The sequence below is a fragment of the Prionailurus viverrinus genome, chromosome E2 (assembly GCF_022837055.1).
Source record: "Prionailurus viverrinus isolate Anna chromosome E2, UM_Priviv_1.0, whole genome shotgun sequence".
NCBI classification, from domain to species: domain Eukaryota; kingdom Metazoa; phylum Chordata; class Mammalia; order Carnivora; family Felidae; genus Prionailurus; species Prionailurus viverrinus.
The window spans coordinates 33274802-33300300 of NC_062575.1; the positions used below are offsets into that span (position 1 = coordinate 33274802).

General features: G+C 46.2%; 1 long non-coding RNA gene across 2 annotated transcripts in view; it reads left to right on the top strand.

The window, feature by feature from the left end:
* The window catches only part of LOC125153127 (uncharacterized), a 558449-nt gene extending 550167 nt beyond the window's left edge, over nt 1-8282 (top strand). For both annotated transcript variants that reach the window (XR_007147417.1, XR_007147415.1), the window contains 2 exons: nt 5785-5824; nt 8229-8282. This is a non-coding gene — a long non-coding RNA (uncharacterized LOC125153127). The remainder of the gene's footprint in view (nt 1-5784; nt 5825-8228) is intronic.
* Nucleotides 8283-25499: the final 17217 nt, after the last annotated feature.

The following is a 25499-nucleotide window of genomic DNA, read 5'->3' on the forward strand; positions in this document are numbered from 1 at the left end:
AGATTTGGAGAAGAGGAATTACTATTTTATTTATTCGGTCTATTTTATGTATTTCTGTCTTAAGTTTTTTATTACTAAAAAAAAAATCAATCAAACCTTCTTGATTCTTGATTAATGCTTGGTAAATTTGCCTTCTGACATCTAAACTGTGCTTAGGTTGCCGCTGAACTTGGGGTGTTTCTCCCCCTACCCATTCTCACCTCCCACAGACTTCCTCCAAGGAAGCATTTTTAGCATTGAGCACACATTAATTTTGTCATGATCCAAAAGCAAAACACTCCACGAAAGAGATATGGATTTCACGGTGAGAACTTGCGGCGAATGTGTCTCAGGCTCCTGCCCTCACTTTAGGGGGCGGGGGGACGGTGGGGGGTCTTGGTGTTGTTAATCAAATCCAAACCCTGAACTCCAACAGCCTGGCTTTGAGCACTGAGTAGATGCTAAAACTGCGAGCCACGTGAGTTCAGAGTTGGGCCTGGCTCCGAGACCGAGAAAACGGTTCAAAAAGTCAACCGCTTCCTCTTGCACACTCCTTCCCATCTTCCTGCTAGCAGATAATCTTTTCTAAGACACCAAATGATTAATAAGAATTCTCATTGTCTGATTCCAATGTCATTTTCCTTTAAGTGAAAGAAATGCCATGTCGACTGTTGTTGAGCGAAGATTTTATATCACATTTATAATGACCATATTTAATTGCTACAGCTCTAATTAAAGGTGATATCCGATTGCATGCATGTACTTTTTAAAAACCATAATTGTCTTGTACAAGCCACTGAATAGATTTAAGAATCTTCAATAACAAAATTACATTAATAGCATATGCTATTAAATATGATTGATGGCAAAATTGGACCCCTCCTGGTTCTCTACCACACAAAAGCACACACTGCTTTTGAAGATGGTGCCTGGAGTGTCAACAAGAAAGCCAGGGAAAATAGACTGGTGCCACCAAGGCCTGCCTCTCCCTAAAGAAAAAGCAACATTTTGGTAAGAATAAAAGGTGCCTCTAGCACTTGAGCTCCATGCCAGTTGGGTTGGTGAAAATTTGCCGGACTGGCTCTGTGTAATGACCCTGCTCCCAGTCAGGGCTGGAGGAGCTCATGACAGAAGGGTGCTTGGAGGTGGGCAGCATTTTTGAGAAGGTCCCCTGCACATTTCCATCTCCGATGAGAGCCGTCATCTCTAGGAGAAAACACGCAAGCCAGCAGCAAGACCGCACTCAAGTTGCACAATTCAGTAAGTATGGAGAGTCGGTTGTGTATATGCTCCAGACCCTCCACGGCCCATACCCTCAAGAGTCCTCATCGAGCTAGAAATTCCAGTCACAGAAGAGACAAAAATAACAGGAGAGAAAGAAGGGAGATGCCACGTTCCAAGATCAATGACGTGAACCAGAACCAAAGTAATAAAGAATTACAACAGAGAAGACAGAAGGGGACCAAATGTCTGTGGCTGATTTTTTTCCCATTGGATCTTTATCATAATCCTCTGAGGGTAGACATGAGGAAATTGAGGCTCTGAGACAGTAAGTAACCTTGGTCCTTTGGACCCCAGATCCCACAGTCTTTCAACTATAGCACATGCTGCCTCTCACAGGATAAAAGTGTGGGCGCATGTCAAATGACCTATTGTGCCTCAGATTGAATGTGCTGTTTGGCCCCTTTGTTGCAATTTCTGGGCCTGTAGAAAGAACTCCTTGTCGGGAAGGGAGCGGTAGCTTAGCCAGTTTGATCTAACACTTCAGAAAAGCTTTGTTGATGGGCAACTGGGATCAAGGCTCGATGCTCATGGAGCATCACTCAGAGTCCAGTGGAAGGCAACACGGAGGCATGAAATGGTTCCAGAGACAGCCCTGAACTTTCTGCTGTGATGAGAGTATGTTGTTTCTCTTGCTCTCCTTCTGTTTGGGCCTGGGTGGGAGGATAGAACACAAGTGAAATGCCTGAGCCCCGGATCCACCCACAGGACAGCCACTCTTAGTGCAAGGAACGACAGCAGCTGCCATTAATTGGGGACAATAGTTCTCAACACGTGGCAGGTACAGAACTAGTTTTACAGACCTAATCTCACTGCCTTCTTTGGGAAGTAGGGACTATTGCTGTCACTGTCTTTTGACAGGTAAAAAATCAAGGTCCCAGAAAGTTAAGAAACTTGTATCAGGTCTCATAGCCGGGGTCATCATTTGAACCCAGGACTGGCTGATTTTGAAGATTTTACCCCTAACCAACAGAGCTGTATGGTCTCACCAGAGCAAAATGGCTGAAACTTCTGGAAGAATGACCCTTGTATCCAGCCTGGCAGGTGGATGGACTTTGCCGAAGGGCCTAGTTGGTTAACCTGAAACTAGCCTCATAAATGTTTATTGATACAAGCTCATTAATTTTCATTGTATTGGTTCTAAGATGGCTGGGGAGAAAGAGCTCTCAGGGCGAGTTTTCCAATTCTCCCTTCTAGCTGCTCAGGTGGAAAAGACTAGAACCACCTTCCTGCCGCCACCACCAACATGATATTTAAGGCCCTGGCTTAATGCCCATCTGTTAGAGGCATGTGTCTCAACCTCCATCACACACAGACGGTGCCAATATAAACTCGAGCACAGATGAGATTTCTTGGTCAATTAGGCCTCCAACTACTAGACAGTAAAACCACATCACTGATGGGCAGCGACGAGGAGGGTAAGAAAACCCTGACTCATGGTATATTTTTTTCCAGCTTTATTGAGGTATAATTGACAAATAAAAATCATGTGTGTTTAGGTTGTACAGTGTGATTTTTTTTTGAGGTGTGCAACATGATGATTTAACACGTGTATGTATTTAATATGTATAGGTTGTGAGACAATGACCACGATCGAGTCAATTAACACGTCCATCACCTCATATGCTTACCTCTTTCGTGGTGAGAACACCAAAGCTTTACTCTCTTAGCAAATTTCAAGGATACGATACAGAATTATTAACTGTAACCACCACGCTGTGCACTAGCTGCCCAGAACGTGGTCATCTTTTCTCTGAAAGTCCGTACCCCTTTGACCAACACATCCCCTTTCCCCCACCTCTCCACCCCAGGCAACCATCATTCTATTCTCTGGTTCTATGGGTTTGACTTCTTTAGACTCCACCCGTAAGTGAAAACGGACGGTATTTGTCTCTTTCAAGACAATGGCCAAGACATGGAAAATATATTTCATTTCACTAGTAATAAACTAAATGGAAAATTTTAAGAGAATATATCATCGTTATCGGTAAAATGAGCAGACATTTAAAAGAAATATAAATAACACGTCGGCCAAGAGGAACAAACCACTGATACATGCAGTAACGAAGAGGAATCTCAAATGCATTATGCTAAATGAAAGAAGTTCAGAAGGCTACACGATTTTCTTTATTTGACAATCTGGAAAAAGCAAAACTATAGGGACACAGGACAGGGGTATAGGATAGGGGGAAGAGTTGGCTACTTGGGAGTATGGGAGAATGTTCTAGTCAACTATACCTTGCTCGTGATGGTGATTTCTCAACTACAAACATTTGTCAAAATGTGGGGAATTGGACATGGAAACTGCTGAATTTTTTGTAGGTAAATTGCAACTTTAATTTTAAAGTGGAAAAAAATAATATAATCTCAATTTTGTAAAAAAAATATTCTGGCAAGTGATACACAGAATTTTAATCATCCTTATATCTGGTGGCAGGTAATAGGTGTTCTTCACTTTCCTTTTTGATCTCCTTCAGTTGTAGAAAATGCTTTAGCGTAGTTGTACCTTGTTTTGTTTATAGAGTCTAGAAAAATTAAATTGTCTTCATGTTCATTAAAAGGAAGAAAGATAGTGCCCAGTGTTAATGAGTTGTTAATAAAATAAGCACCCTTACACGCCACTAAGAAAAGTTTATATTAATGATGTAGCGATATGTCTCAAAGGCATCATGATATGTATTATTTATAGCAGGGAAAGTGAAAGTGTTGTTTGCTCATGGATATTCATTGAGTTGTTGATAATAAACTCTGAAGAAGTCTAAATGTCTAAGGACAGGAGATTGGTTAAATAAATTATGATATGTCCATTCAGTAGTGATTATAATCAGGCACATTACTTTCTATTATAATGTAGATGATTTGATATGGAAAGATGTTCAATGACAAAGTATATATATTACATAAATGCGCATAAAAGTCTCCAGTTCCGGGGCACCTGGGTGGCTCAGTCGGTTAAGTGTCCACCTTCGGCTCAGGTCATGATCTCACGGCTCATGGGTTCGAGTCCCACATCGGGTTCTGTGCTGATAGCTCAGAGCTTAGGATCTGTGTCTCGTCTCTCTCTGCCCCTCCCCTCCCGTCTCAAAAAACTAAATAAACATTAAAAAAAATTTTTTTAAAGGGGAAAAAAGTCTCTAGTTCCATATTTTCAAATGCTAACAGTTATTATGTCTAGGCCATCATGTTCTTTCAGCGCGTCATTTTTTGCATTTTTCCAACTAAATGATACGTTCTCAAGTATAGACAAGTACATTGTTATTATATCATATTATTGAATTTTATTTTCATCTCTTTTTCTTCATGCTTATTAAAGCTTTTTTGTTTTCCAATTCTATATTGTCTTGTAGGACTATTATTTTCCCAATGATAATAATAATAATAATAATAACTCTCCCTGGTGTTCTTTTCATTGCTTGATTTTTAACATTTCTATATTACTTCATTTCAGTTTCTTTAATCCAGTTTAACTCTTGCTGCCCTTTCACAGATGAGTTTAACTATTATGATTTACAATGTTTGGACCTATTTCCATCAATTTACTAAATCTTCTGTTTACAATGCGTCTTGTTTGCCCCTCCCCTCCTGTTTTCCTGTTTTCTGTTGCATTAATAGACGCTATTTCCAGTTATTCTTTTTCCTCTTTCATGAGAGAGTTTGGAATTTACCAATTACTTCTTGCTTGCTTTTTTAGTGGCTCCCCTTTAAAGATAACTTAGTGAGATATAAGATTCCGTGTTGACCATTATATTCCTCAGCACTTTGAAGATCTCGTTTCATGACTTGTCCTGGAGCCATGAAAAAGTTTATTAACACTTTTTATTTGGAGATCCTTGTGAGATTCGCATGCAATCATTAGTAATAGCACAGAGAGATTTCATGTACCTCGATTTCAGGCTCCCCCAGTGGTAAGTCTTGCAAATGGCAGTACAACCTCACCGCCCAGGGTATTGACGTGTATATCAAAATGCTGGCCGTTTCCCCGCCACCTCAGGGATCCCTCATGGTACCCTTTTTTGGCAGGCACATCCACTTCCACCCCACTCCCCTTTATAACTCCTCGTAAACACCAATCTGTTCTCCACTGTGCTACAGAAACGAAGTGCTTTGATAGGTAGCCTTTTGACGTTGGCTTTTTTTTCCTTCCGTGCAATTCTCTAGAGATTCGTGCAAGTGCTATGTGGATCGATAATTCCCTTTCAGTCGCTGAGTGATATTCCTTGGCGTGGAGATAGACCATTCCCCTGCTGAAGGGCCTCTGGGTGGCTTCCGCTTTGGGGCTGTGATCAGACAACTGCTAAGGACATACATGTGCATGTTTTAGGTGAATCCGTCTCCATTTCTCTGAGATAAAAGGTGAGAAGTGTCGTAGTTTGGTTTTTATCCATCAACTTAATAATTTAGATGGCCTACTCTTTAAGAACTAAGGCCGTTCTTCAAATTTAGAAAATTCTCAGTCCTCATCATTTCTAATATTGATTCTTCCCTATGTGCTCCGTGGTCTTCCTCCCCCTTCTGGAACGACAGAGCCTCTCAATGGACCAAGTGTTGAACTGCTATGGCATCGGTGAGCTTGTTGCATTCTTCAATTCTATGCCATCAGGTTTTTAATGATTATTTCTAGTCCAAGATTATCCTGTCCATTCGGAGTTGATTAATTTTCTGAATTGCTTCCTTCAAATCTCCTCCTTCCCCTATTTTATTTATGCCTGTTCTGTTTCATAATGCATTTAACTTCTTATGTGAAGGGTACGCATTTATTTACCTTGTCAGGGGTTCTGAGGGCACTTATTTTAAAGTCGTTTTTAGGTATTTCAATTTTTTTTTTAATTTCATCTTGAATAAATTACTTTCCCAAGTATTGGTTTTCTTGTCTACCAATTTTTCACATGCATTAGGAATTTTAGTCTGCGGGCTCATTTTTTTTTTCAATATATGAAGTTTATTGTCAAATTGGTTTCCATACAACACCCAGTGCTCATCCCAAAAGGTGCCCTCCTCAATACCCATCACCCACCCTCCCCTCCCTCCCACCCCCCATCAGCCCTTAGTTTGTTCTCAGTTTTTAACAGTCTCTTATGCTTTGGCTCTCTCCCATTCTAACCTCTTTTTTTTTTTTTTCCTTCCCCTCCCCCATGGGTTTCTGTTAAGTTTCTCAGGATCCACATAAGAGTGAACACATATGGTATCTGTCTTTCTCTGTATGGCTTATTTCACTTAGCATCACACTCTCCAGTTCCATCCATGTTGCTACAAAGGGCCATATTTCATTCTTTCCCATTGCCACGTAGTACTCCATTGTGTATATAAACCACAATTTCTTTATCCATTCATCAGTTGATGGACATTTAGACTCTTTCCATAATTTGGCTATTGTTGAGAGTGCTGCTATAAACATCGGGGTACAAGTGCCCCTATGCATCAGTACTCCTGTATCCCTTGGGTCAATTCCTAGCAGTGCTATTGCTGGGTCATAGGGTAGGTCTATTTTTAATTTTTTGAGGAACCTCCACACTGTTTTCCAGAGTGGCTGCACCAATTTGCATTCCCACCAACAGTGCAAGAGGGTTCCCTGCGGGCTCATTTTGAATGGCAGTCTCTGATTTTGATTTTTCACGTTTGCCTCAGTCTATGAGTCAGTCAGCCTTTCTCTCTCTCTCTCTCTGTGCAGATATTTCGTATTTATCTCCCGCCAGGCCCCCAGAACTCTGAGGTGCCCCAATCCAAACTGGGGGGATGTTCCTCACATTATCTGCTGTAATGGAGCAGTTTTCTCTCACGCCCTCAAAGACTGATGCTTTTGTGAATATTAATAAAAATGAGTTACAGAAACGCCATTACTTGCTACACTGTCTTGACCATATCAAATGGCTAGAAAAGTCATAAATGCTTACTCCCAGTTTTTGTATTTATCTAGTCATGTACCAGTAACGAACAGTCCACAGACTGGCTGGTCTCAGCTGGGGCATCAGACCACACCTTGGGTTATGGCCCTTGGCCGAAGAACATTGGGGATTTTAAGATCCAGTCGTGGGCTGGGCTGCCATCTTGGCCTGGGAACCTACATGTGCTCCCATCTACCTTTACAGATAATCAGCTTTTGGAAATCACAGCCCTACAAGAAGACACTGGGTTTCTTTGTCAGTCTCCTTTTACAGGAGGGAACATCCTGTGTGAGCCCCTAATTTCAAGAAATGAAGCTGGTTTGGGGGCTCAGCTACACAGAAGTCAAAATGAATACCTGCCAGACCAGTGCGTTCAGCCCTGCTCATGTCTCTGCGCTTCTGTTCTGGTTCTAGTCTATGGACATGCAAATGCCGTTTGGCAGAATCGTTACATCTTTTCAATTTTCTTGTTTTATTTGTGTTTACGGTAGCAGATAATAAACAGCTGCCTTCTAATGTCATCTTTCTTCCTGCTTAAGACAGATCCCCAGTAGGGTATCTGTGTACTGCTCTCCTGCTCAGGGTTGAGCTCTTTAAGAAAGTCTAGCTCCAGTCCCAGGTATGGAAAGGGATAGTGATTGACTTAAGTTGGTCACGTGACACAGTCTAGCCAATGAGATGGGAAGAGAAATCTGGAGGTTTCTGGGAAAGCTTTCCTCTTCCAAAGTGAATCCTAAGAAGACGCATGCCATCTCATTTTCTCTATAAGTCAACCTGAAGACAAAGCCAGTATACCGAGGAGCTCAGAGCTGAAAAATGAAAGGCCCTTGGTGATTCAGAAGCCACCTTCTTTCATTATCTCCATGATCTGGTATGAAGAATCTGCCTATCCCTTGAGCTGATTCGAGTGGGGGTTTTTCCATTCCTTGCAGTTGAAGGCGTCCTAACCCATATACCTGTTATCTCTGTGGGCTTAGAATAAGAAGTCGGTGTGTAGTGTGAATTTATACCACTATCCTTCCTAGCTTTAAATCATTCTAATTGCTTTAAAAAAATTTTTTTTAATGTTTTTTTTTTTTTTTTCAGAGAGAGAGAGAGACAGACGTGAGCAGGATTGCAGCAGAGAGAGAGAAGAAGACACAGAAGCAGGCTCCAGGCTCCGAGCTGTCAGCACAGAGCCTGACACGGGGCTCAAACCCACAAACAGTGAGACCATGACCTGAGCCAAAGTCGGACGCTTAACGACTGAGCCGCCCACGCACCCCAATAATTCTCTTTTCTTACATAGCTTTTAGGAGAACTCACGGTGATACTCACAAGCATAGGAAATAACTCAAAATCAGCTTTAAAAATATTCAAATACTGGGGCACCTGAGTGGCTGTCGGTTAAGCCACCTCGGCTCACATCATGATCTCACGGTTTGTGGGTTTGAGCCCTGCATCAGGCTCCGTGCTGACAGCTCAGAGCCTGGAGCCTGCTTCAGATTCTGTGTCTCTGCCCCTCCCCCACTCACACTATGTATCTCTGTCTCTCTGTCTCTCAAAACTGAATAGACATTAAAAAAATTTTTTTTTAAATTTCAACTTCTTTAGGAGCATTGGTTAATGAATTGATAAGAATTTTCTAGTCTGTCTATTGAATGTGATTGGCCCATGGAAACTTCTGAAGTGTCCTCCATTAGAGCCAGCATTTATTCAGTGCCTGTTAAGTACCAAACCCCACAACAGGAGTCACAGGAGTTATTCAAGAAGGTAAAGATGGGTCCTTTCCCTGTAAGGACTCCAACAAGAGAGACAAGACTTATTATTTTTTTTTTTAATTTTTTTTTTTAACGTTTTATTTATTTTTGAGACAGAGAGAGACAGAGCATGAACGGGGGAGGGGCAGAGAGGAGGGGGAGACACAGAATGGAAGCAGGCTCCAGGCTCTGAGCCATCAGCCCAGAGCCCGACGCGGGGCTCGAACTCACGGACCGCGAGATCGTGACCTGAGCTGAAGTCGGACGCTCAACCGACTGAGCCACCCAGGCGCCCCAAGACTTATAATAACAATATGCAAGAGAATGATCTGTCCACATGAGGAAGACATGTAACAGATTATGTGGGGGGTCAGGAAAAAGAACAAGCAGAGTTATGTAAACGTTCTCAATGAATGTTTGTTTACATTGATCGCTTGGCTACCAAATTCCTGCTCTATTGATCAAGGCCAAATCCCATCCTTGCCCATACTCGAATGATGTAAATACTGAGCTAAGGTAAAACAGATTGCTGCAGATTTCCTCAATGTAATCAGATAAATCGAAGAGTTATTTCCAACTGAAGTCGCTAGTTAGCATGTCTTTGAATGCAAGCGAAGCAGTTATCAAATTTGAAGAAATATTCCTTGGGGTGGTGTTTTCATTAAATGTGTAACTTTGTCAGAGCGCCACGGCATTACGGATTTTTTTTACAGCCAAGTGGTGAGAAAAGTACCTTTGGAATAGTTACTCACTGACAACATGTAACGTGAAAATTGCGCGCGTTCTCAAATCTTTACACATTTCTCTGACTGATCATTGGTTCCTTAGAATGCTGGAGATTTTGTGTGAAGCATGCCTGCAGGCTACATATGTTAAAAGTTAACAGGGAAATGTGTACGAAATCAAATGTAAGACGGTCTTAGATCCACTCTCGAGCGTGCCTGCTGCTTGACCTGAGCGATGAATGGTTTCTAGAGAATTGAATGTGGATCAGTAACCAAGTGTTTGCATGGGGCAGAAATACTTGCAGAGCTGACCCATTCTATGCGTGTTTGTGAAAATAAAGGCCTCTGTTCTCATTTTACCCATGCTGATTGCAGAGTAGTTTGGCTCTTTTTTATGTGGTTGTTGTAGGAAACTCCTCTTCTATTCTTTGCAAATTGGAGTCGAATTGAAAAATAAGCATGTAGAAAGGTACACAAGGGATGGATGGCCACATGGTACACGGGAAGAAATGGATTTTAGGTCAGATATCTTTATAGCAAAGAGATTTCCAACCCCCCCCCCAATAGCCATTTGATTTTGAGTAGCTGTCGCTACATCAGAAAACGGACAGTAACGCGAAGCATCCTTCTGAAGCCGCATAATGGCAACTGAGCTGTGAGCTACTTCTCTGATCAATTACCTTTGTTTGCTCAGCAAACCCAACGTGTACCTTCAGCGCTCTCAACACGAACGCCAAGACTGGAAGCAACTGGAGAGAACAAATAAGGAAAATTGAGTCTGAAAACCCACACGGGCCAAGATACAGAAAAAAACAAAATGATTCTGTAAACAATTGATAATCTGGCAGGAGTGGCGGTCTTTAGAGCCATGCCACAGCGTGCTTAATTTGAGGCTATCCTATGAAATGAAAAGTGTGTTTACCCTATGTTCCAGGAATTCACTTCTCCATATCTACCCTAGAAAAATGCGTGTGGCCAAAAACATGCACAGGATGTTTATTGCAAGAGACAAAAAAAAGGGGGGGGGCATGAGTCAAGTGTCCATCAACACAAGGATGGTTAAATAAGCCATGATTCATACACAGCAGTTAAATATGAAGTGAATCTGTACTTATCAACACGGGGTCTCCTTCAAGACACAAGGATGAGTGGGAAAAAATAATGTCAGATTAATATATACAGCTGAAGGGTCTGTATGCTAAGTCAATGGATCATAAAACAATACTATTTGTTTTTTCTACATGCAAATCACAGAAGACTTGGAAGTTCACATCTTTAACCGGTTAACAGTGTCTATGCCTGTGGAGGTATAAGGAGGCCAGGATTGAAGGGAAGGGGACTTCAAGGGGCATTATACCTTTATTTGTAAATTTTGATCTTACATATCGTATATTTTTATAGATGTTGTACACATGACTTATAAAATTAAAACAGCTAAAAAATGGAAAACAATGGATAGATAATAAATCAAATATACAATCGACAAACAAACGGAAAACAAACCAAAGCTTTGCGTGGTTCAGGTTTAAACCTGTCCAGTGTATAGGTAGGATTTACTCAATATTCTTTGAGGTTCTACCGTCTTGAACTGATATCATGATTCTGAACATTGAAGATTCTTAGAATGAGGGAGAAGTAATAGAGTGAAAGCCTCTTCCCACTCCCCCTCTTATGCCTGCACAGGGTCAAAGTCAAGGTATTCTATAGAAATTAGGGTGGCCACACTGAGCTCTGCTTCTTCAGTATCTCTTGGCTTTGAGCCACCTCTGTGTTGTGTCATCACTATCCTCGAATCTCCTAGGTCAACAATGAATTCTTGAAGCATCCATCAATGTTTCAGATGGAACAGAGACTATGCACAGGCCAAGCCAGCAGAGTGTCAAGGAATGGTGGATAGACCAGAGGTCCCTGGGCTAAACTAGGAATTTTCCAGTCCCCGCCATGGGACATCTTGACAGTAGATGACAAATGCACTGGCAGGAGACCCAAGTAAAATATGGGATGGTCAGGAGGTTTCGAGAAGGGGGAGCTCTCTTTCCTCTAAAGTTTCCGAAACCATTGGTGGCCATGTTGCCTCTGCAAGGGAAGGGATATCGGAAAATAAAGCCAAATACGGCAAAAAAAATAAGACATGGTAAAGAAGAAAACAATTTTGATAATGCTGATCCTCTCTTCTGCATCCAACCATACTTTAAGGTAGAAACACCTTTTTGGTTCTGTGAGCCAATAATTTCCCCCTGTGCCCCCTGATAAGCCTTGCTAATATTTCCATCCTACTGAGGCCAGCTCAGCAATCGCTGAGGGCAGGTGACATGGAAACTGCCAGGTGAAACCACAGTGGCTTTGTCTTGATTTAGCAGTGGGCACGGACCAAGTTTTTGATCTCCAGGGAATGGAAGCATAAGGGACTTCTGTAAAGAAGAGGCAGTTGTCAGAGTCGGGCTGTTCAGAGAGGGGGCTTTCTGAACAGATCTGGGGAAGGTCAATCTCAGTATCGCCAGCCCATCTAAGGTACAGGGAAATCCAACCCAGACAGATCCCGGAGACCCAAAGTACCTGACTGTCTCCAGTAGGTTTACATTGAATCCAAGAGGAATTGTGTTCCTACCTCCACAACTTCGGTTCACCTCCCTTGCTTCATAAAAGCCTTCTTTTCCCTTTGGACACAACATGCTCTCGTTTTGAAAAGTTGTTCGTACACTACGGGGTGTTTGATGTTTACAGCCGGTCTGGAAAAGAGGCTGGTAGGGAATGGGAACCTCCGTTTGGCAAATGAATAAACGTAGACTCAACGGTTTTCTTAAGGTCCGAATTAAAACCCTCCCTTGGCAACTTTCTGCATTGAATGGCAGGGACACGCATGTCCCTGGTGTTCCTGGCTTTTTCTGGTGTGGTTCCGACTGCTCCCCTGCCCCCCTCCCAAACCCAGTCTCTGGTTCCCCTGCCCCCCTCCCAAACCCAGTCTCACCACACCTCTTTCTCCAGTCTCCCTGAAGAAGCAGCTCCTCTTCTTGAGCCAGCACCCACTGACTGACCATCTTGGTGCCGTGCACTCCCATCTGACTCTTTCTCACTTTCCGGGTCTCAACTCAAATGTCTTCTGTTGCCTGCACTTCTTTTCTTCCTCAGTTTCGCTATTAAGGCTTTCCGGTGATTGTTCCGATAAGGCCCACCCAGACCAGAGTGTCAAGAATAACCTCCTTTAGTGAGAGCCAACAGTAGATCGCAGCCACATCTACCACATGCCCTCACAGCAGCGCCTGGATTGGCATTTAATTGAACAACTGGGTACCAAAGCCTAGCCGAGTTGACACTGACCGTCACAACTGGGGACTTGTCAACTGTTTTTCCCCGACCATGGGAAAGGAGGTCCCATGAGGAGAGAGGTCTTGTCTCTGACGTGCACCGTTGGATCCCTGGCACCGCGTGGCATAAATGAGTGAGTGACAGACAGTCATTATCCTCTTGATAGGCCAGAGAAGCCCAGGTGACATCTCAGGGCGGCCACAAGATGGCATCTGCAAGAGGGGTCCTGAGCGGGTGTCTACGGCTCCCTAACTCAACAGGAGCCGAGGGGTGGGGCCAGAGGCCTAGCCAGCTACCCTGTGGGCCCTTCTCTACCCTCAGTGACTAAAGTTGCACCTCTGCCCCTCTGCCTTTGGACCCCTCAGCCTTGCTCAAGTCCCGAGACAACATTGAAATTTCTCAAAAAGCCTGCCACGGTGGAGTCCCGAAAGCAGGCTTTGAAGACATCAAGCTATTGGCCCGGGTTCACATGGAAGTGAAATCATGTAAGGCCGCTCCTTAGGTGGAGCCGAGAGCCCTTCTTTCCAACTGAGGCATCTAACAAACCCTTGGGTAATAACCGGTTCCTGTGGGCAGAGAGCTCTTCGACCTTCATGGTGGCAGCGGCAGCCTGAGCTGCTCGGGGGGACCTTCTCCCCAGCGTGAGGGGGAGTCAACGGAAGAATATGCCCACCCGAGGCAGGGGTATGAGCATCTTCGTTATTTGTGATACTTTCATGCAACTAGTAAGACTTCTTTACATATTATACATCTTGCCCAATAGACCATAACACCTTGACAAGGGATACCTGGACTGTTGTGTTGAACATTCTATCCTAGCTGGAACAGTGCTTGGCCATAGTAGGCACTCGACATTTGAAGAAGGAAGGAAGGAAGGAAGGAAGGAAGGAAGGAAGGGAAGGCGAAAAGAAAGGCAAGAAGGAATCCCATTACTCTTCACTGAACACACCTTAGAAGCTTAGGGGTCCCTGAAATCTGGGCTCTGCAGAGGTCAGAGGGGTGGGTAGCAAGCAGACTAGCTTTGGATCCCCACATCTTTGGATCCTTTTTCCTCTGTTACTGGGTCAGCATGTTGCCATGGGCTACAGCACGATCAGAAACACCAAAAACTGAGCACTAAGCTAGACTAGTGAGTTCACAGTGAATCTGGACACTGCGGTCTTCCTGGTCTTTCTCCTGGGGCGGGGGGGGGCGGTCAGAGAAACTGACGTGTTCAAATGTGTAACATTTACTTCTATGAATAAGAACAATCATATGCCTTGATACCAAATATTGGAATCAGGGTCATGGAAGAGGCAGGCAGCTTTGTATCTGCTATGATCCCTGATTTATGTCTGATTTTTGTTTTCGTGGCAAAACGAGGGATTCTCGCGGACACTTTCAAATGGCAAATGCTCCTTTTGCAATCTCAGAATCTTCAGTTTAGCCAAAATGGCAAGTTAAGCCTCATTCTAAGGTCCTCAGCGAAGTGCATCAGCCTGGCACCGTACCTTAACACGTCTGGGGTCAACCAACAGAGTAAAATACATTTTATCGATGTGGTTAACAAACGTCCAACAGAGTGTTTTGAGATACCCTGACACTCCTACAAGTAAAACAGGCCGAACATCACTCGCTAGAGGATCCCCAGAGGTCTCTCTGCCCCTAAATTGCTCTGAGCCTGATTCCATGTTTATTGAGCACATACTGTGTGCTAGTCCCCAGAGGCAAAGGTGATTATGACGCCAACAGTCCCTTTCACACGGAGCATTTTTCAGAACTCCCGCTGAAAGCTGTGCTCGTCTATCATCTTCTCTCATCCTCCCAAGCCAATGTGCGATGCCCGGGCTATTATTCTCTGGTTTTACAAGTGGGGAAACTGAGGCTTAGAGAAGGTAGAGGTTTTTCCAAGGACAACAGCTTGGAAGTGGCACGCGGGGTTCAAACCCACACCTGTCCACTCTCGAGTGCTCGCCCTGAAGCCTCTGACAGCACTTTCGGAGTTGGCCAAAACCCCGGCTCGGAACGCAACTGGACCTGAGCCCTTCCTCGTCCGGGACGAAGATGGGGTGGCACGCCAGCCCCCGAGGAAGGTGGCCGCGAGACGCCCGCAGGCCCTTGCTCCTCTGGTTGGCTCTGATGGGGCATCTCTCCTACCGGCTTGGGCCAGCCCCACCCCCAGGCTGCTGGCCTGACTGCTAGGTTCCCTCCACGGGGAAGAAGAAAGCCTCCCATTAGCAGGGGCTGCGGCTTGGAGCATCCCTGGGACGAGAAGCATCTGTTGCTACTCCCATTGTTCCAGCTGAGAGCACGCTAATTGTCCTCTCCAAAGTTGGACCGCAGTCTCTTGCCAGAGGGAAATTATGGACCCTTTTTCAGCAGGCAAGCGTCCCTTCCGCAGCTGTCAGCTGAATGGCCCCAGGAGGAACGGGGTGGGGGGTGGGGGGGGGGGAGGTTTATCTGCATCCTGATCCACACAGGGAAGGAAAGTGAGCACAGCCCTGTGAAGAAGCAGGGCACCCACCAGAGGGACACCACCCCCAAAAACACAGGCAACAACTCTACTCGAATGGAGGCGGCCTGATGGAGGGAAAAGTGTAAATATGCTTGTGAGTCAAAGTCAGCTGAGCGCAAACCCCGGCTTGGCCACTCATTAGCTTTGACCTCGAGCAAGTCACTGCTACTTATTTGCCTTTCACCGAACTGGGAAAAGGACACAAACCAATAAATAGCTATCAAATATCCAGCAGAGATTTGGGCCTTAGCAGGTGCTCAATAAACGTGGTTTGTTATTATTATTTCTCCTACTATTTTTGTCATTAAATATACCTCCAGGTAGTCGCTCACACGTGGGGAGACAGCCCGCATATGAAATGCCCCCCAAGTAAGGAGGGAACCGGGGTGGACAGGGGCAGAATGGTAACATCGTGCATGTACATGCAAAACAATATTTTAAGCCACCTACTGTGTTCCAGGTACTGTGCTGGCTGTGGATCATCTAAACGCCAACAGAAAGATCTGGGTCTCCTGGGAAGTCCCTAAGGATGGGTGTCCGGAACTGGGGCTGGACAGCGTTCCAGAAGTTCTGGGAGTTCTACCAGTTAACTGATGTCTAATCACACAACTGCACACCATACCGGAAGGCCCCTAGACCTCCTCTGAGCTGCCTTGCCGTGCGTCAGAGGAGAAACGAGGCCTCGAGGAGACACTGTAGATACTCAGCAGTTATTTCTTGAGCCCCTACCTGATGCCAGGAAGCATATTGGTGCCAGTCACAGAGTAGAGAGCAAAACAGAGAAATGTCACTTTACACATCATAGAGCTTCAAGTCTAACAGAGGAAGCAGCTATCTGTCAAATATTGCCACAAATACGTCATGTCAGACTGCGCTGAGTGCTGTAATGGCAAAGGATGGGATGTTAACCTGAGCGCAACCAGAGGCCCCAGTCGAGTCTGGACGTGAGGGGAGGTAAGGCTCACCTAAGGAAAGACAAGGTCTGAGGACGAGTCCAGAAAAGGACATGGAACAGGGGCGCCCGGGTGGCTCAGTCGGTTGAGCGTCTGACTTCGGCTCAGGTCACGATCTCGCGGTCCGTGAGTTCGAGCCCCGCGTCGGGCTCTGTGTCGACAGCTCGGAGCCTGGAGCCTGCTTCGGATTCTGTGTCTCGCTCTCTCTCTCTGCCCCTCCCCTGCTCATGCTCAGTCTCTCTCTGTCTCAAAAATAAATAAAAACATTAAAAAAAATTTTTTTTGTTTTTAAAAAAAGGACATGGACCCGCGTCCTCTAGCCGAAGGAAGGCGCGAGCACAGACCTGGGGAGAGCAGAGAGCAAGTCCTGCTTCTTTAGAGGATCCCAAAGTAGGCCAGCGTCGCCAGAACTCGGAGACTGAGGAGTGGGGGGTGGGGGAGGGATGAATAATAGAACAGACAATAAATAATAGAAGGGCATCTTAGCCCTGGTCATCTAGAAAATGGCCTCTGGCAAGGATTGGGATGCAGCGCTGTCCTGGGGGTGTGGGAGCCCAGGGCCGTGTGAGGGTGAGGTCCAGGGGCAGAAGGGGTGCAACGCAGTAGCTGTTAGAGTGCGCGAGCTACACTTGGTAATGCACCGCAAAGGGGCACAGCCGGCCGCCCCCTCCCCACTGGCTTCAAGCCCCTTCGTGGCCACTCAGAGAGGCAGATCTCCCTCCCCAGGATGCAGTGTTTTGTGCTGATCTGCAAGAGGGGAAGGAAGGACCCAGCACACTGGGGCAGAGAGAGAGCAGAGAGGAGGCACGGGAGAGAATCTGAGGAGGCCGTCCAAGCCCCAGTCCGAGGCAGAATCACGCAGAGAACGGAGTCCAGAGATAGAAGGAGACGAGCATTCACCCCTCCTGGTTGCTGTAGCTGCTGGTATTTACTCATGTCCGATTCTCCTTTCTTCCAGATGGCTGGCTACCCTTCCCAAACCCCCACCTCTTGCATCCAGGTGGGAACACGTGACAGATTCTGGCCAATGGAATGTAGGGACAGATGACGCGTATGCATCACCTCCAGGCCCGGCCGGAAAACTTCCCGTAGACTCTCCCACCTGCTTTCTCTCTGCGGCTCTGGGACCAGAAGCCGAGTTCCCCAAGGCCATAGAAGACTGCCTGGAAGAACCAAGGGGTGGGAAAGCCTGGATCCTCCAGTCAACCCCTAGGAGACAGCTATCCTGGAGAGCTGCCTCACCAGAAACACCCCCATTGGACTTTTAGTAAGTGAGAAAAGACCCTTAAACTATCTTAAGGCCCTGAGATTAGGGGTTGTTGGTTACAGGAGGTGCCATCACTCTGCCCTAACCGATACCTGAGCCCGTGATGTTCTACAAACTACTGTGCTAAGCTGTCGCAGGTAAACCTCATAATCACACGGAAAGAAGAAATTTTTATTCCCAGGTAACAGATGAATACAGTGAGATTCAGAGAGGTGGTCACTTGCTCAAGATCACACAGCTGGTCCGAGGAGAGCTCAGATGTAAACCTAGCCCCGCCATATTCTTCCACTGAGCCATTCCGCCTCCTCTCTTAGAGTGTAGAAAAAAGCACACGCATCCTACGGGGGGGGGGGGGGGTTGGGGGGCGGGGGGGGGCCTGTCCCGGCCTTGACCGGGCTGGCCCATCCGCGCAGCAGGGGTCCAGCTGCTGGTTGACCCTCGTTCGTGCTCCAGGGAAACCTGGAGTCAACTACCAGGGAGGGAGACTCCAGAGAAATCAGCAGGAATGACTCAGTCACCCAGAGTTTCCTCCTGTGTGCTTTGTGGACAGAGCGCTGGAGAGATCGGAAGGGGCTTTGTAAGCAGCAACCAAAGGGGTTAAAGGAAAAAGAAAGAAAGAAAGAAAAAAAAAACACAAAACACCACTTAACCACAGTCAATGAAATTAGATAAAATTATCTGCTGGTCTTTATGTAAAGACCTAATGTTGCCCTCTGCCATAAAGGCTCTATATGGCTTGCAAGATACAGTAAAATTAATTTTATATTGGGCTGCCAGACACTGTTAGAGTAGCATGTTTATATAAGCAGCCCCAGAGCGTCAGACATTGAGCTGTAAAGGCCTGTGTCTCAGTGAGCGGCTTAGCAAAGAGAAACTCAAATCCCTGCATTGTCCCTGGGGCAAAGCGTCAGCAATCTTTATGGCCGCACGCCCTGTTGGGTGTTTTTCCTTACACGGTGCCCCCCCCCCAACCCTGACAACACCTGGCAGGGCCCCCGAACAAGAATGGTGCGAACCGTCTCTGGGAGTTTGCTCCGCGGCCAGTTGGAAGGGAATTGGAAAGGACTGCCTTTATTTAAAAACTCAGTGGCGATGGTACCTATACAGAGAGACACAGGTTGGCCTTTCTCCAGCTTCTGAAGAAAAGGAGCCAGGCCCGTTGCAGGAAGAAGAAAATAAGCTGAGGCAGGCCTGATGGGAAAAAAACTGGGACATTATTTGAAGCAATGGCTCCCTGTCCAACGAAGGTGATGTACGGTTGTTGAGGGGAAGTCATGTCCCTTTGCCTGGTTCCTTGGGGTCTAGATGGGATCATGGAATATTACCAATAGAACAGGCCCTCTTTCCCCTTCTTTCGCTTGCCCACAGTAAGGCACAGTCACTTGGAAATCACACATTAGAGATGACGGAGCCACAATGCAGAAGGAGCCTGGGTCCTCGCATCACCGCTTGGAGGTAAGCTAACTGCCTATAGGAAGATCCATTTTGGACACGATGTGGGTGAGAAATAAACTTCTATTACATTGAAGTCATTCTATCTGGGGGATTTTGTTGTCGTTGTTGTTGTTTTTCGAGCAGCCAGTACTATTCCAAAAGAGTGCCATTCAGCCCTAAGACTGGGGAATAGTACCTTTTTTTTTTTACGCTCATTAGTATGCAACGGATATGTTGCTGCTTTCCCTACTCTGCCCGTTGGAAATATCATTAATTGATTATAGCAATTTCTTACCAGTGTTTATGTGACCTCGGAATCCTTAAGATTGTGGCTGTTACATATGATTGAAGCTGGCACTCGAAATGCCATCTATGCACTATACCAGCCTTACTAGAAGCTTCTTGAGATGAGGTTTGAGATATCCATCATTTAACTTAGCACATCGCCAACATACAGCGGCAGCTCAAAAGTGCTCGTTGAATGAATAGTAGGTGTTCTACAAAGAAGATCTTATTCTAATATATTTGCAACCTTTCTTAGACACAAGAGCTACCAAAAACCCCAGGTTGTCAGAATAATTCAACCCAGGTACTCAGGTATTAAGGCTCTTGGTACTCTTGGAGCAGCCATGCCAAGATGGTATATCTGTATTTACTGATAATCTCTCATGTTGCATTCTACCCTACCTGCACAGAAGAAGGGCCCTAAACTGTTCAGATCTGCTAGGAGACCCGGTATTGGGAGAGGGGAGGTGGAAACGCCCCACTATGGTGTAGATGATGTCCTTGGTTATCCTCCAAGAATATAGGTGCTTGGCAGTCGTGACGGCCATCCCTTTCCTTTGTGTGACACCAACTTCAGCAGCAGGACCCCTGCACTCATTTCACTTGGTCATTCAATCTATTTCAGTGAAGAAATTTACCCATTTAAAAGGCGACTAGAGAATCTTCGGTGGGATGTGACTCAAAAAATCACAAAGTAGTAGAGACAAGCTCAAGTCAAGAACCCAGGACTCAAAACTTCGTCGATCCATCCACCCATTCACTCAGCTAATGTTCATTAAGCCCTTATTTGCAGCACCACTAGCCTCTGGGTGTTGCTTAACACACCCTCATGCTATTCTTCCACAGCATGGACACAGATGTCTCCCTCCTGCCTGGTGTATCGTAAAGTATACCCCTTCCCTCCCATAATCCGCCGGCCCGTGACAGGCAAAATTGTGGGAGGAGAGTCACATGGCAAGAAAGCATTGAACCTTGCTCTCGGAAATATCCACCGCCTGGAATTTAACTGGAAGTAACAGAGAGATGGTCTACATTCAAGAATTGGACAGTCTTTGATGGGTCCCCAAGGATCTGGAAGGCTTCTCCCTCAGTGCCTTAGCCTGGGCTTCAGATTTACAAATTGAGAAACGAAGCTTTCAGTTCAGAGCCTGGATCCATAAACACCACAATCCAGCTTTACTGGCTATAAGCCATCACAGCATCTGGGATAAACCTGGGACAATCCCACACAGAGCTAGCCTGCTTCCTCATCACTGCCACTGACATCGGGACCCTCAGATTCAGAAGGTAACTTCCATGCCAGGGCATTTCCATCAAAGCAAGGAGTCAAATAGGACAGCCTCACCAGAGGCCTTCAGCGGGGGGCCGAAGATGACCAATGGTGGCCCAATCCTTCATCCCTGCTGGTAGACACAAATATGTGTCAATTCTCCCGGAAAGAGCATGTTGGCCTCATGAGGTGAAAAATTGTCAGAGCGGAGTAAGATTTTTGAGATCGTGGAGCACGCAACAGTCTTAAAAAGGATATTAAGAAGTCCTTGGAAAACTTGCTTTTACGGTTCTCCAAGACTGTTCATCTAACCGTGTTTACCCCTCCCCTCAGGGGGTTCGCCACTCTACCCTTCTTAAACTCTCAAGCATGCCATTCGTATCCCAGCATCCCCAGCATCGCATAAACAATCTGAAACGGATCTCCCCTTTCTATCTGTGTAAGCAAGCCCTGCCAAACTCAAGTTTGGCACGCAGCCACTCCTTTCCCCCCAACTTTCTGTGGCCTGGGAAGAGGGGGCCTGCACCACACCATTTATCCTGTCTCCCAGTGTTTCTCATTATTTTATGTGTGTTTACCCATTTCTCCTCTGAGATAAGCCTTGTGCAGAAGAGGCAATATATCTTAGACTCTTCTGCCCATAAACGAAGCACTCAATTTTTTAAGAAATTAAATGCTGTTGTTGCTGTTACTGATTTTCGGGCCAGGGAGGAGGCCACTGGCCTCGCATAATAGATGCTGCATTCTGAAGAGATTATCCCAGTTTGGGATCTAAGTGGATTTGCCATCTGCTACAGACAGTTTTAAGTAGACAGGTCCCCCACGCAGGGAAGACTTTGAACCGTGGGATGAACCGTGGGATCAAGGGGACCCTGCCCCGTAAGACCGGTGATTAGATATGGGGACACCTTTGAAAATGATGGAGCCTGAGAGACAGCAAAGGAACTCAGTGTCCCCCTTTCTCAGTCACTTTTCGAGGTCCTGGAGGAGGGACCACACACACACACGTGGGTCCCCAACCCAGAGGCCGGGCTCCATGAATCGAACATGGAGAGTTGTCAGGAAGGAAGCATTGATTACGCCAGTGGTGGCCCACGTGCCTGCTGTCCCCACCAACTGGTGAAAGGCCCTGAATCAATTGCCCCAGCTCTCTCACCCCCCTCCCCAAGCTGGCTGAGGGCCAGGCAGACCTCCAACATTAAAACCGGCAAATGAGATCTGAGCCTTGACACCGCCCCCCCCCCCAACCTTTTTTCCGCCCTCGGAGAGGATTTCAACAGCACCATATGTTGAAAAGGCCCAAGCACAATCCTATTACCATTGAAGGAGGCATTAAATAATTACATTAATTTACCTAAATATGGAAAAAAATCTTTACAAATCAGGGACACTTGGCAGATTTTCCGGCTGCACATTTTTCCCTTGGCACGGTGCACTGTCCTGTTGGGTTCCTATTGCTACTTGGAGTGTTTCCTTTAATTGCAGGGCACATGGCTTCCCTTGTTCTGTTTAATTTTCTCGAAGCTGGTTCCATATTCTGGCTACAAACATTATAGGAAAAAAAAAATGCCCACAAAAGTATGGATTGTGCTGAAGTGTACCCTAAGGGAGAATGCGTAAAAATAGTAATTTCTTGTATATGAAACCTTCCGCGGGGCGGCCTTTCACTAGATTGCTTTATGAAAAAAAAAAAAGGCTGAAGGGATGGAAAGTGGGAGCTTGGAGACTGAAAGAAAGGAGGAAAACTGGGAAGGAGACAAAGGTTATGTAGTGAAGCTGGAGACAGGCCTTCCAAGTTCCACGCAGAGGATGACACCGAATTGGACGCTTCTTTGATGAGCTTTGCCTGGCAACGCGTCTCTTCTTTGGCCCATATTTTCACTGCCAGCGTTCATTGTGTCTGAATCCTGCACCTCCATAAATTGCCGTGAAGGCTGACGCGAAGATGATGTCCACACAGCCCGCCCTCCTTGAGGCAGCGTGACCTCACAGGAAGGCCTGAGTGACTGTCACCCATACAAGCCAACTGCAGATGCCGAGGAAAGCGAGGTCCCTGTTAGTCTGACCCAAAGATGGCCTGGGATTCCCTTCCTTGGCATCAGGTCTTCCAGAAGGTGCTTCTCAAAGGCTCTGTGAAGGGCCAGACTCTTGTCTTGTGTTTCTAGTCCATTGCCAACACACACACACATGCGCACGCACACACACACACACACACACACACATATATATAGCATCACAAAATTTCGATGTTGCAATAAAGTCAAATTGCTGGAAAATTTTCCAAACACTTCCTCATTGTGCATGGGTATCACGGCCCGGCCCATAATAGCTCTATTCTAAACCACAGTGAGAAGAGTTGCCACGGAAATGGTCCCTTCTGAGAGAGGGGACCCGTCGGCTTTGGAGGTAAATGGCAGCCATCACATCCTTTCTCCAGAAGGAGCTATAAAAGGAGCAGCTGGGGCCCCTGAAGATGAACCTTCTCAAGCTGGCTACTGACCCTGGGGCACTGTCTCTGAGACCTCGAGGAAAACCAGCCCTCAGACTGGCCAGGGTAGCTGTAGAAACCTAAGCACTCTTTTTTTAAAGGTGATGTGTACCTTTCTAAAAGGTGATTATATACGGTTAAGACTATAGCGGGAGGGGCACCTGGGTGGCTCAGTCGGTTAAGCATCTGACTCTTGGTTTCGGCTCAGGTCACGATCTCACGGTTTGTGAGTTCGAGCCTCACATCAGGCTCTGGGCTGACAGTGCGGCGCCTGCTTGGGGTTCTCTCTTTCCTCCTGTCTCTGCCCCTTTCTCAAAAATAAATAAATAAACTTAAAAAAAAAGAGAGAGAGAGACGATAGGTGAAAGGCATTAGAGGAAGCAAAGAAGGGTGATTTTTTGAAAATATAATTTGTTGTCAAATTGGTTTCCATACAACACCCAGTGCTCATCCCAGCAAGTGCCCTATTCCATGCCCAAGAAGGGTGATGTTTTTAAGTTTCTACTACCCACCCCCCCCTCCAAAGGTGGTTCAAGCCCTACCTCACAGCACAGTCACTGTTCTGAAGCCGGGATGTGGCAGGGCCTCTGACGCCGGACATGATAAAAGATGTCACTTTCCTCACTCCACCAGTGTGCTCGTGCGTCTCCAGCCCATCGCATGGATGATTTCTCTCTTCCCTGCCTGGTGCCATTCCCTCCCCAGTCTGTCAGCGTTCACCTCACAGCCTGTGGCCTTGTTAGGAATGCACAGTCTCGGGCCCCACCGCCCCAAACCTATTACTTCAGATTCCACGTGGGCCACAGGTCAACAACACCCTCAAGTGGTTTCCATCCACATCCGGCTCTCGAAGCTGTAACGATGACACATCACGTGCATTTAGCTCTACCTTCTGGCACGTGGGAGCTGGCATACTCAGGGAGGACAGAAAGTTGAAGGACAGGAAATCAATAAGGTAAAGCACCCGGCTAGCAAGTCAGGAAGCTGCACCCCCCCCCCCCCCACCATAGACCTGAACGGGCACGGAGGGGAAGTCACCGGCATCCCAGAAGAGTCCTCTGACGGGAGCAAGGTATTTTACAAAGGCCGTGGGCTTCGGTAACCCTGGGGAAATGAATATACAACCTCTCCCCCTCTTTCCCCCTCTCTCTGCTCTCTGTGATGGGTTGGATCGTGTATCTCCCTCTCCCCAAAAGGTATGTCCTAACCTCCCGGTATCTCAGAATGTGACCTTATTTGGAGACAAGATTATTGCATTTGCAATTAGTTAAGATAAAGTCACCCTGGAGGAGGGTGGGTCCTTAATCGATCAGGACTGATGTCCTTGTAAAAACAGGAAGACACAGGGGAAGCTGGGTGGCTCAGTCAGTTAAGCAACTGACTTCGGCTCAGGTCATGATCTCACGGTTTATAGGTTCGAGCCCCGTGTCGGGCGCTGTGCTTGACAGCTCAGGGCCTGGAACCTGCTTCGGATTCTGTGTCTCCCTCTCTCTCTGCCCCTCCCTTGCTCATTCTCTGTCTCTTAAAAATAAATAAACTTGGGGCACCTGGGTGGCGCAGTCGGTTAAGCGTCCGACTTCAGCCAGGTCACGATCTCGCGGTCCGTGAGTTTGAGCCCCGCGTCAGGCTCTGGCCTGATGGCTCAGAGCCTGGAGCCTGTTTCCGATTCTGTGTCTCCCTCTCTCTCTGCCCCTCCCCCGTTCATGCTCTGTCTCTCTCTGTCCCAAAAATAAATAAACGTTGAAAAAAAAATCATATTTAAAAAAATAAATAAACTTAAGAAAGAAAAAAAAACAAATCAGGAAGACAGACAGGGGGAGAAGAGCACCATGCCATGACGGAGCCAGAGATTGGCATGATATACCTTCAAGCCATGGGTTGCTGGAAAACACCAGAAGGTAGAAGAGGCAAGCAAGGATTCTTCCCTATAGATTTCAGAGGGGACAAGCCCTTGAACTTTGATTTCTTCGGACTTCCAGCCTCCTGAACTAAGAAAGAATAAGTTTCTCTTTTTTGAAGCCACCCTGTGGTCCTGAGCCCAGTTGGAGGCAAGAGGATAAGGAAACCTGGCTAGAGCACTTACTAGGAGGGTGGGAAACACTGGAGACTGGATCTAGAGAAACAAAGAGTATCCAAAAGACAGGGGCCATCAGTATAGATTGGTAGAAAGATAATTAAGTTAAAAGAAAAAAAAAAAACAGAAAAAATTCTCTTTTGCAAGAGTCACCTGGCTCCTGGTGGCTCCCTTCTCGGGCTGCACGAAAGAAACCTCTCTGTATTTGTGAGCAGGAGGCCAGCACGCAGAAGGGACAGAGCATTGAGAATGAGATCCCCGGTGATAAAACATAGAGGTGTAATTTAAGCCCTTGATCCAGCAACTCCTGAAGCCTCTCTCC